This window comes from Artemia franciscana, chromosome 1 (assembly GCF_032884065.1).
Source record: "Artemia franciscana chromosome 1, ASM3288406v1, whole genome shotgun sequence".
NCBI lineage: Eukaryota > Metazoa > Arthropoda > Branchiopoda > Anostraca > Artemiidae > Artemia > Artemia franciscana.
This window is the reverse complement of record NC_088863.1, coordinates 25,290,235-25,301,664: the sequence shown is the minus strand read 5'-3', so window position 1 is coordinate 25,301,664 and position 11,430 is coordinate 25,290,235. Positions and strand designations below refer to the sequence as shown.

General features: G+C 35.5%; 1 long non-coding RNA gene across 1 annotated transcript in view; it reads right to left on the bottom strand.

Moving 5' to 3' along the window:
* Positions 1–7,302: 7,302 nt before the first annotated feature.
* LOC136027342 (uncharacterized) overlaps positions 7,303–11,430 on the bottom strand; it is a 15,046-nt gene continuing 10,918 nt past the window's right edge. The window contains exon 2 of the long non-coding RNA XR_010617580.1: positions 7,303–10,042. This is a non-coding gene — a long non-coding RNA (uncharacterized LOC136027342). The remainder of the gene's footprint in view (positions 10,043–11,430) is intronic.

Sequence of the window (11,430 nt, the reverse complement as noted above, 5' to 3'; positions counted from 1 at the left end):
TTACGTGTGCCCATAAATTAGAATTTTTTAGGCAAGCATTCATTTCGTCTGCAGGGTTAAACTACGTAAAAATTGCGAATATACAACATTCTTGGCTTTCCCATTGTCTCTGCATATACAAAGCCGTATGTACTAATAATGACATCATATGCAAACGCTCTTTTTACAAACAAACAAACATGCATACACACAACTCGTTTTTATATAGATAGATAGACAGATAGATACAATACAAATTAACTGCGTAAAACTTGCGAATATACAACATTCTTCGCTGTCCAATTGTCGCTGCATATAAATAGATTGTCAGGTTTACCGACCCTCGAACATGCAACGTACAATTGTCCATGGGAAAAACAATCAGTATTAAGATCTATACCACATTTTTCTAATGATTGACCTTGAGCTTTGTTAATGGTGATTGCAAATGCTAATCGAATTGGGAATTGCAATCTTTTAAATTGAAAAGGCAGATCCGTTGGAATCATGGGAATGCGAGGAATAAGAACAGCCTCACCCTCAAAAGGCCCTGTCAAGATTGTGGCCTCTATTAGGTTTTCCATTGTTTTTTTTACGGCAAGTCGAGTGCCATTGCAAAGCTTTGGTGGGTTTATATTTCTTAAAAGTATTATTGGTACGCCTATTTTTAGTTGTAGCACGTGTGGTGGAAACCCTGAAAGATCTATGGAATTTAAAAATTCAGATGGATAATTAACCGCTTCATTTGGTTCCAAAACTGTGTCGACTGACTTGTAAAGGACTGCCTGGTCTCGAATCTTGGTCAAAACAATATTGTTGATTTCGTGGACGTCTATATTTTTGGGTGCGAGAATCGCTCTTTCACTTAGCCATTTATTATTTTTATAATTTTTAGAATATTCGGAAATACTTTTTCAATCAATTCATTTTTGGACGTCACTAAATTACAGAAATCAGCAGGTAGTTGTATACGTCCTGAAATTGAGTCTACTGGGAGCTTTCCGTTTCCAATTGTCAGCAATTGATCTGAAAATGTTTGACCAGAGTCATCGTTTTGCAATCGGACACGCATATTTGTAGTTAATTTTAATATTTTTACGTGTGCCCATAAATTAGAATTTTTCAGGCAAGCATTCATTCTTCTTCAATGGCTCTGGTGGTGCAGCCAATAGAGGAAGTTTAACTTTTCCTGAGGCGCAACACATTCCCATTGTTTCACCATTGAATTTCAAGGCCTTGCAATAGGGACAAATTTTAGACATTGTCCCGATTTGAACACATCTACTCAAGCTATAATCATCGACTGGGTTGTACCTGAATGCCAGGCGATAATTTTCAGGTTGCTCTGATTCCTCGGCACGCTTTCTTTTCTTACTTTCTCTATCAGCAGCAAGCCTGATTTCTTACGTTCTTGTGATTCCTCGGCACGCTTTCTTTTCTTACTTTCTCTATCAGCAGCAAGCCTGATTTCTTGCTGTTCTTGTAATTCCTCGGCACGCCTTCTTTTTTCACTTTCTCTTTTAGCAGCAAGTCTGCTTCCGCGTTGCTCTGGTAGTTCCTCGGCACGCTTTCTGTTCTTTTTTCTCTATCAGCCTCAAGCCTGTTTCCTTGCTGTTCTTTTGATTCCTCGGCACGCTTTCTGTTCTTTCTTTCTCTATCAGCCTCAAGCCTGTTTCCTTGCTGTTCTTTTGATTCCTCGGCACGCTTTCTGTTCTTTCTTTCTCTATCAGCCTCAAGCCTGTTTCCTTGCTGTTCTTTTGATTCCTCGGCACGCTTTCTTTTCTGACTTTCTCTATCAGCAGCAAGTTTTTTGGCATAGACTCTTTGAGCATCTTCATCGGCTTTTGCCATGGTAAGTTCATCAGTCATTGTAAACTTAAACATTAATAGATTTCTACGTGAACATATGTCTTAAATATCTTGAATGACGTCACCGTCAAAGCAAAAATGACGACAACTAATTTCATGACGTCAGTCAACACAGAAACATGACGTCACCTGATCCACAGACAGAAACATAGACAGACAACTTATTTTTATATATATAGACTAGCTGTTGGGGTGGCGCTTCGCGCCACCCCAACACCTAGTTGGTGGGGCGCTTCGCGCCCCCCAAGCCCCCCCGCGCGCGTAAGTCGTTACGCGCCATATTAGTTACGCGCCATTGTAGTTGTGTCCCTGTGTCCCACCTGTGAATATAGATAGATTTATATATGTGTTTCAAACTACGTAAAAATTGCGAATATACAACATTCTTGGCTTTCCCATTGTCTGTCCATATACAAAGCCGTATGTACTAATAATGACGTCATATGCAAACGCTCTTTTTACAAACAAACAAACATGCATACACACAACTCGTTTTTATATAGATAGATAGATAGATAGATACAATACAAATTAACTACGTAAAACTTGTGAATATACAACAGTCTTCGCTGTCCCATTGTCTGTGCGTATAAATAGATTGTCAGGTTTACCGACCCTCAAAGATGCAACATACAATTGTACATTGGTAAAGCAATCTGTATTAAGATCTATACCGCATTTTTCTAGTGATTGCCCTTGAGCTTTGTTGATGGTGGTTGCAAATGCTAATCGAATTGGGAATTGCAATCTTTTAAATTGAAAAAGCAGATCCGTTGGAATCATGGGAATGCGAGGAATAAGAACAGCCTCACCCTCATAAGGCCCTGTCAAGATTGTGGCATCTATTAGGTTTTCCATTGTTTTTTTTTTACGGCAAGTCGCGTGCCATTGCAAAGCTTTGGTGGGTTGATATTTCTTAAAAGTATTATTGGTACGCCTATTTTTAGTTGTAGCAGGTGTGGTGGACACCCTGAAGGATCTATGGAATTTAAAAATTCAGATGGATAATTAACCGCTTCATTTGGTTCCGAAATACAAATTAACTGCGTAACACTTGCGAATATACAACATTCTTCGCTGTCCAATTCTCGCTGCATATAAATAGATTGTCAGGTTTACCGACCCTCGAACATGCAACGTACAATTGTCCATGGGAAAAACAATCAGTATTAAGATCAATACCACATTTTTCTAATGATTGACCTTGAGCTTTGTTAATGGTGATTGCAAATGCTAATCGAATTGGGAATTGCAATCTTTTAAATTGAAAAGGCAGATCTCTTGGAATCATGGGAATGCGAGGAATAAGAACAGCCTCACCCTCAAAAGGCCCTGTTCAGGATTTTCGTTCAGTGCACCGCAAGGTCCATGTATCATATTTTTTACAATAATATCATGTAACCCCTTATCGACATTTTTATCAGGTATTTCAGCGGAAATCACATCATCAATTTCGTTTGAAGTAATTTTTTTATGTAGCCAGATTAGTATATGTGCGTGTGGCAAACCTCGTTTTTGCCATTCCACTGAGTACATCCAGCATCGCACTGACCCAAACACTTCATGTTTTACAAGGTAGTTTATCAGTGATTTCAACTTTTGCCGGAAGACACGTGCCGTAATGTCATGCCTATGAACCGCCGATTGTCCTTGAAGTAAAAGCTGCAGTATCTCGTCCCAAGATTGATTACATGTAAATGTAATAAATAAATCTGGACGACCATAGAGACGAACATACGCAATAGCATCTTGAGCATATTCATGCATATGACGGGGACTGCCAGCATATGACGAAGGTAAAATTGTTAATCTTCCAACGTTTGTGGTATTACCGTCATTTATAACTGCATCTCGCAAATGAATGTATTGTTCAGAGCGGAGCTTGGTCTGATTCAGGCGGATATATAGCAAACGTTCTGATTCAATTTTAGCATACATATCCACGACAAATTGGTGAAACAATTCACGGCATTTTAAAATATAATTTTCTTCATCCTGCCGAATCATTAGTCTATAGGAATAATAATGCATTGCACTGCATTTCTTATTCATTTCTTTGTTAGTGGCTGGATTCATCAATTTAATATTAAAGTGATAGCCGTCGGCTCCATCCCAAAAAATGATAGGATATTGTAGGGCATCGTAGCATCGATGAGTTTCAGCAATTCTTAACAACTGAGCGTTTCGCTTATGTAGAATAATATCTCGAGGTAAAAACTGATCACCGACCATAACGATTGCCACTTCGTCGATAGTCGGAGCATTGTATCTACGCACATGTTGGCCATGAGGCGTTTTGTCAGCGGAAATAACAATTTTATGAGTATCAGTAGGCATCAAATCGATGGCTGTTTTGAACAGACACACTAACTTATTATTTTCGTGGAAAAGATGTTGCAATTGGGAAACGATTGTCCTTTCAACGTTGGGAGAAATTTCGCAACGTGCATTCAATTCAGAATTTCTATCACTGATGAAGTACAATTTTAAAAATTTATGATTCTCGCCTGAGAATGGTAGAAGGGACCCTGCTTTATGATAAATTTGCCCTTTTACTTTGAAAGTAGACATAAATTGATCTGGATTTTCGATTTGGGCTCCAAACGACGTCATTTGGAAACATGAGTTGTATTGTCTGATTTTTGACAAAAAACGCTTAGATTCTGACGTAGTTCCAGTAAGGAAAGTCTTCAATGGCTCTGGTGGTGCAGCCAATAGAGGAAGTTTAACTTTTCCTGAGGCGCAACACATTCCCATTGTTTCACCATTGAATTTCAAGGCCTTGCAATAGGGACAAATTTTAGACATTGTCCCGATTTGAACACATCTACTCAAGCTATAATCATCGACTGGGTTGTACCTGAATGCCAGGCGATAACTTTCAGATTGCTCTGATTCCTCGGCACGCTTTCTTTTCTTACTTTCTCTATCAGCAGCAAGCCTGTTTCCCTGCTGGTCTTTTGATTCCTCGGCACGCCTTCTTTTTTCACTTTCTCTTTTAGCAGCAAGTCTGCTTCTGCGTTGCTCTGGTAGTTCCTCGGCACGCCTTCTTTTTTCACTTTCTCTTTTAGCAGCAAGTCTGCTTCTGCGTTGCTCTGGTAGTTCCTCGGCATGCTTTCTGTTCTTTCTTTCTCTATCAGCCTCAAGCCTGTTTCCCTGCTTGTCTTTTGATTCCTCGGCACGCCTTCTTTTTTCACTTTCTCTTTTAGCAGCAAGTCCGCTTCTGCGTTGCTCTGGTAGTTCCTCGGCATGCTTTCTGTTCTTTCTTTCTCTATCAGCCTCAAGCCTGTTTCCCTGCTGGTCTTTTGATTCCTCGGCACGCCTTCTTTTTTCACTTTCTCTTTTAGCAGCAAGTCTGCTTTCGCGTTGCTCTGGTAGTTCCTCGGCACGCTTTCTTTTCTGACTTTCTCTATCAGCAGCAAGTTTTTTGGCATAGGCTCTTTGAGCATCTTCATCAGTCATTGTAAACTTAAACATTAATAGAATTCGACGCGAACATATGTCTTATATAACTTGAATGACGTCACCTTCAAAGCAAAAATGATGGCAACTAATTTCATGACGTCAGCCGAAACATGACGTCACCTGATCCACAGATCCACACACAGACAACTTATTTTATATATATAGATATATATATATATATATATATATATATATATATATATATATATATATATATATATATATATAAATATATATATATATATATATATATATATATATATATATATATGTTTTTAACTACGTAAAACTTGCGAATATACAACATTCTTTGCTGTCCCATCGCCTGTGCATATAAATAGATTGTCAGGTTTACCGACTCTTGAACATGCAACGCATAATGGTCCATGGGAAAACAATCCGTATTCAGATCTATACCTCATGATTCTATTGATTGCCCTTGAGCTTTGTTGATGGTGATTGCTAATCGACCATTTCCTTTGTTGCCGTCGTCATTTATATATCCCCCTGTGCCCCCCCGGCGTCCCCGTTGTAGTTGTGTCCCTGTGTCCGGGTTGTCATTTATATTCCCTGTGTCCCCGTCGTCATTTGTGTCCCGGTGTCCCAGTCTATGATTTCTATTTGAGTGTCCCGGGCGTCATTTATATTCGTCAGGATATTGTAGGGCATCGTACAACTTGGATATGATTTTTGAGTTATTAGAATTTGTTTTATACAATACTTATATAAGATTTGGTGGTGATTGCTTGTTGTGTTACTTGGTTGTTTTACATTTGCTGTTTTTTTTTCATAGGCATGTATTTTGGGGGTGATACCTGACACGGGGATGCCATGGTTATTCTGTGGTAGCCACATCACTTGGCTGGATAGAGAATTTAAAGTGGCGAAACCCCATAGGCCAGTGTATTCTCCTGATGAGCCCTTGTGTTGGATTGTTACCTCTGAATTATTTGTCTTTATTATTTTTTCTATTGTTTGGTAAATGACGACTTATACTTATTGACGACATGACTGCCTGTCCATGGATTATTCTTTATGGTCTATTGTGTTTGGCTATGCTGTTTGGCTATGCTTATATATATATATATATACTAGCTGTTGGGGTGGCGCTTCGCGCCACCCCAACACCTAGTTGGTGGGGGCGCTTCGCGCCCCCCCAAGCCCCCCCGCGGGCGTAAGTCGTTACGCGCCATATTAGTTACGCAACATTGTAGTTGTGTCCCTATGTCCCACCTGTGAATATAGATAGATATATATATATATATATATATATATATATATATATATATATATATATATATATATATATATATATATATATATATGTTTTTAACTACGTAAAACTTGCGAATATACAACATTCTTTGCTGTCCCATTGTCTGTGCATATAAATAGATTGTCAGGTTTACCGACTCTTGAACATGCAACATATAATGGTCCATGGGAAAACAATCCGTATTCAGATCTATACCTCATGATTCTAATGATTGCCCTTGAGCTTTGTTGATGGTGATTGCTAATCGACCATTCCCTGAGTCGCCATCGTCATTTATATATCCCCCTGTGCACCCCGGCGTCCCCTTTGTAGTTATGTCCCTGTGTCCCGGTCGTCATTTATATTCCCTGTGTCCCGGTCGTCATTTGTGTCCCGGTGTTCCAGTCTGTGATTTCTCTTTGAGTGTCCCGGGCGTCATTTATATTCCTTGTGTCCCGGTGTCCCGGTCGTCATTTATATCCCCCTGTGCCCCCCGGCGTCCCCATTGTAGTTGTGTCCCTGTGTCCCGGTCGTCATTTATATTCCCTGTGTCCCGGTCGTCATTTGTATCCCGGTGTCCCGGTCTGTATATACATTCGTTTTTTAGTTTTGTTTTTCTCCTTTATTTTTTTCCTTTTTTCTTTTTTTTCCTTTTTAGTTTATTTAGATTTTTAGATTTTTTAGTTTTTTTATTTATACTCCCTGTGTCCCGGTCGTCATTTGTGTCTCGGTGCTTTGTTGATTGCTAATTTATATTATATTTATATTTATATTTTTTATATTTATTAATATTTTTTTAGTTTTCTTTTTCTCTTATTTTTCAGTTTTTTCCTTTTTTTTAGTTTTTTCTTTTTTAGTTTTTAGTTTTTTTTTGTTTTTTACCTTTTTTTAGTTTTTTTAGTTTTTTTAGTTTTTTAGCTTTTTTAGTTTTTTTTTATTAGTTTTTAGTTTTTTTTTAGTTTTTGCCTTTTTTTAGTTTTTTCAGTTTTTTTTAGTTTTTAGTTTTTTACCTTTTTTTAGTTTTTTTTAGTTTTTTAGCTTTTTTAGTTTTTTTTTCTTTTTAGTTTTTTTTGTAGTTTTTACCTTTTTTAGTTTTTCTTCTTCTTTTGTATTAGTGTGAAATAATTCAGACGTCATATGCGGACAAACACGACGTCACTCGACAGACAGACAGACAGACATAACCCACAAACAACTTATTTTTATATATATTTATTCATATTTTTTTAGTTTTCTTTTTCTCTTTTATTTTTCAGTTTTTTCCTTTTTTTTATTTTTTTTCTTTTTTAGTTTTTAGTTTTTTACCTTTTTTTTAGTTTTTTTTAGTTTTTTTAGTTTTTTAGCTTTTTTAGTTTTTTTTATTAGTTTTTATTTTTTTTGCAGTTTTTGCCTTTTTTTATTTTTTTCAGTTTTTTTTTTAGTTATTAGATTTTTACCTTTTTTTAGTTTTTTTTTAGTTTTTTAGCTTTTTTAGTTTTTTTTTCTTTTTAGTTTTTTTGTAGTTTTTACCTTTTTTAGTTTTTTTCTTCTTTTGTATTAGTGTGAAATAATTCAGACGTCATATGCGAACAAACATGACGTCACCTGATCCACACACAGATCCACACACAGACAACTTATTTTTATATATATATATATATATACTAGCTGTTGGGGTGGCGCTTCGCGCCACCCCAACACCTAGTTGGTGGGGGCGCTTCGCGCCCCCCCCAAGCCCCCCCGCGCGCGTAAGTCGTTACGCGCCATAATAGTTACGCGCCATTGTAGTTGTGTCCCTATGTCCCACCTGTGAATATAGATAGATATATATATATGGTTTTAACTACGTAAAACTTGCGAATATACAACATTCTTTGCTGTCCCATTGTCTTTGCATATAAATAGATTGTCAGGTTTACCGACTCTTGAACATGCAACATATAATGGTCCATGGGAAAGCAATCTGTATTCAGATCTATACCTCATGATTCTAATGATTGCCCTTGAGCTTTGTTGATGGTGATTGCTAATCGACCATTCCCTGTCCCGGTGTCCCGGTCGTCATTTACATCCCCCTGTTTCCCCCGGTGTCCCCGTTGTAGTTGTGTCCCTGTGTCCCGTCGTCATTTATATTCCCTGTGTCCCGGTCGTCATTTGTATCCCGGTGTCCCGGTCTGTATATACATTCGTTTTTTAGTTTATTTTTTCTCCTTTATTTTTTTCTTTTTTTTTCTTTTTTAGCTTATTTAGATTTTTAGATTTTTTAGTTTTTTTATTAGTTTTTAGTTTTTTTTTCTTTTTAGTTTTTTTGTCCCGGTCGTCATTTATATCCCCCTGTTTCCCCCGGTGTCCCCGTTGTAGTTGTGTCACTGTGTCCCGGTCGTCATATATATTCCCTGTGTCCCGGTCGTCATTTGTATCCCGGTGTACCGGTCTGTATATACATTCGTTTTTTAGTTTTGTTTTTCTCCTTTATTTTTTTCCTTTTTTTTCTTTTTTAGTTTATTTAGATTTTTAGATTTTTTAGTTTTTTTTATTAGTTTTTAGTTTTTTTTTCTTTTTAGTTTTTTTGTAGTTTTTACCTTCTTTTTAGTTTTGTTAATTTTTTTTTTACTTGTGTCCTGTCGTCATTTATACTCCCTGTGTCCCGGTGCTTTGTTGATTGCTAATCGAACATTCCTTTTGTCCTGGTCGCTTTCTCTTTGAGAGTCGTCATTTATTTTTTTCTTTTTTAGTTCTTTTAGTTTTTTACCTTTTTTAGTTTTTTTTAGTTTTTAGTTTTTTTAGTTTTTTACCTTTTTTTAGTTTTTTTTAGTTTTTTTAGTTTTTTAGCTTTTTTATTTTTTTTATTAGTTTTTAGTTTTTTTGTAGTTTTTGCCTTTTTTTTAGTTTTTTTAGTTTTTTAGCTTTTTATTAGTTTTTAGTTTTTTTTGTAGTTTTTGCCTTTTTTTAGTTTTTTTAGTTTTTTAGCTTTTTTATTTTTTTATTAGTTTTTAGTTTTTTTTGTAGTTTTTGCCTTTTTTTAGTTTTTTCAGTTTTGACGTCACCTGATCCAGTTTTTTCAGGTGACGTCACCTGATCCACGATCCACAGATCCACAGACAACTTATTTTTATATATATAGATAGTTTTTTTTTTTACTTATGTCCTGGTCGTCATTTATACTCCCTGTGTCCGGTGCTTTGTTGATTGCTAATCGAACATTCCTTTTGTCCTGGTCGCTTTCTCTTTGAGTGTCGTCATTTATTAGTTTTTTTCTTTTTTTTTAGTTTTTTATTGGTTTTTACCTTTATTTTAGCTTATTTTTCAGTTTTTTTCCTTTTTTTTAGTTTTTTTTTATTTTTTATTTTTTTTAGTTTTTTACCTTTTTTTAGTTTTTTAGTTTTTTTAGTTTTTTAGCTTTTTTACTTTTTTTATTAGTTTTTAGTTTTTTTTTGTGTTTTTGCCTTTTTTTAGTTTTTTCAGTTTTTTTTTTAGTTTTTTATTGGTTTTTACCTTTATAGTTTTTTAGTTTTTTAGCTTTTTTATTTTTTTTATTAGTTTTTAGTTTTTTTTGTAGTTTTTGCCTTTTTGTAGTTTTTCAGTTTTGACGTCACCTGATCCAGTTTTTTCAGGTGACGTCACTGACACATCCATCCACACATCCATCCACACATCCACAGACAGACAACTTATTTTTATATATATAGATATATATATATATATATACTAGCTGTTGGGGTGGCGCTCGCGCCACCCCAACACCTAGTTGGTGGGGGCGCTTCGCGCCCCCCCCCCAAGCCCCCCCGCGCGCGTAAGTCGTTACGCGCCATAATAGTTACGCGCCATTGTAGTTGTGTCCCTATGTCCCACCTGTGAATATAGATAGATATATATATATATATATATATATATATATTTATATATATATATATATATATATATATATATATATATATGGTTTTAAACTACGTAAAACTTGCGAATATACAACATTCTTTGCTGTCCCATTGTCTTTGCATATAATAGATTGTCAGGTTACCGACTCTTGAACATGCAACATATAATGGTCCATGGGAAAACAATCTGTATTCAGATCTATACCTCATGATTCTAATGATTGCCCTTGAGCTTTGTTGATGGTGATTGCTAATCGACCATTCCCTGTCCCGGTGTCCCGGTCGTCATTTATATCCCCCTGTTTCCCCCGGTGTCCCCGTTGTAGTTGTGTCCCTGTGTCCCGGTCGTCATTTATATTCCCTGTGTCCCGGTCGTCATTTGTATCCCGGTGTCCCGGTCTGTATATACATTCGTTTTTTAGTTTTGTTTTTCTCCTTTATTTTTTTCCTTTTTTTTTCTTTTTTAGTTTATTTAGATTTTTAGATTTTTTAGTTTTTTTATTAGTTTTTAGTTTTTTTTTCTTTTTAGTTTTTTTGTAGTTTTTACCTTCTTTTTAGTTTTGTTAGTTTTTTTTTTTACTTATGTCCTGGTTGTCATTTATACTCCCTGTGTCCCGGTGCTTTGTTGATTGCTAATCGAACATTCCTTTTGTCCTGGTCGCTTTCTCTTTGAGTGTCGTCATTTATTTTTTTCTTTTTTAGTTCTTTTAGTTTTTACATTTTTTAGTTTTTTTTAGTTTTTTAGATGAAATTTTTTTTTAGTTTTTTCCTTTTTTTTTTAGTTTTTTATTGGTTTTTACCTTTATTTTAGCTTATTTTTCAGTTTTTTCCTTTTTTTTTATTTTTTTTTTATTTTTTATTTTTTTAGTTTTTTACCTTTTTTAGTTTTTTTATTTTTTTTAGTTTTTAGCTTTTTTACTTTTTTTTATTAGTTTTTAGTTTTTTTGTAGTTTTTGCCTTTTTTTAGTTTTTTCAGTTTTTTTTTAGTTTTTTATTGGTTTTTAC